Below are 1,243 nucleotides of genomic sequence, written 5' to 3' on the forward strand. Positions count from 1 at the left end.
ACAAACTGTGTTGATGTTTTCCAGGTTGGTGGAGGTTCATCATCGTCTCTGTGGGTTTAACAACACTCATCATTATCGTTGTTACAGTCAACATATGGACGAGAACTAAAGGTGAGAGCATCGGCCGGTGAACACGTCAGAATGAGAAGCTTCAGTGATCTTGCATTTTCACTGTTAAAGCTAAAGTCGACTCGTTTGTCTTTTCAGGGAACAAACCACAGATGGATAACACCAGTGTGAGTAGAAAGCTGAGAAGTCCCATGTGTTACTTTACAGAGCAGAGCAGTGTTTGTGGTCTGGGTTCTTCCCTATTAACTGTGGGGGCTGTAGAAATCAGAGGATTCTGGATTTCCTCAGGCTAAATGTGGCTCAGTGGAAGCCTGACAGTCAGAGGAGGCTGTGACTGGGAAGTGGTCAGTGTGAATCCCTGGATCGGCTCTGACAGTGTGTGTTGGGACAGTGGAGGAGTAATGCTCTCATCTGCTCCACTGACTATCAGTGAAGTTCCCTTGAGCAAGGCGCTGGACTCCAGCTGTTCCTCTGCAGCTGCTCTGTGCTTCAGCACTGATTTGTTTGCACTCAGAATCTCAGGTGTGTTGTGTTGTTGTTCACAGGTGCACAGTGATGAAGATGATGGTACAGTGACGTATGAAAACCATGGAGACCCTTCTGTTTCTGTCAGACTCCACTGATCCACTGTCAGACTCTGTGGAAGCTTCCTCTTCTTGTGCTGAAGCCTTCACTGATTCCAGTAGCTTCTACACAACCATCAGGGAACCAACCACAGAAGAAGTATGTGCTGTAAAAAAGCGTTTTTGTCCAGAAGGGGGCGTAGTAGGTTAACAACTGAGCACATGTTTTGCTTGATGAACTTCCTGTCAGGCAGTTTCATGTGCCAGTGTTGGATGCATCGTATATTTCCTTTATTTTTTGTATTTCTTATTGTTTATTTTGTGTCTCTGTTTAATGTATGCTTTAATGTTCTGGTTTGAAAGTAAATAAAGCAAACTAAAAAAAGTAGAATAATACTTTTTTTGACTGAGTCACTTTTGAGAGTCAAATCAAACAGCTGGATGAGAGATAACATTTCTTCTTTGTGGAAACCCAAAGAAGAAATGTTATTTTCACTGGGGTTCATTCAACTCAGAGTGAACTTCAGACCAGTTTGGACTCAGAGAAGGAGGATGTGTTTCCATAAATGCAGAAACTGTGGAAACTTAGTCAGAAATCAAAGTTGTATCAG

The 1,243-nt window shown here is 43.0% G+C and overlaps 1 long non-coding RNA gene across 1 annotated transcript; it reads left to right on the top strand.

The window, feature by feature from the left end:
* Window positions 1–6: 6 nt before the first annotated feature.
* LOC109953920 (uncharacterized) lies at window positions 7–807 on the top strand. The gene is made up of 3 exons (XR_002274001.1): window positions 7–111; window positions 208–236; window positions 615–807. It is a non-coding gene; the product is annotated as an uncharacterized LOC109953920 (long non-coding RNA).
* Window positions 808–1,243: the final 436 nt, after the last annotated feature.

This window comes from Monopterus albus, unplaced genomic scaffold (assembly GCF_001952655.1).
Source record: "Monopterus albus unplaced genomic scaffold, M_albus_1.0 scaffold2065.1, whole genome shotgun sequence".
NCBI classification, from domain to species: Eukaryota; Metazoa; Chordata; class Actinopteri; order Synbranchiformes; family Synbranchidae; genus Monopterus; species Monopterus albus.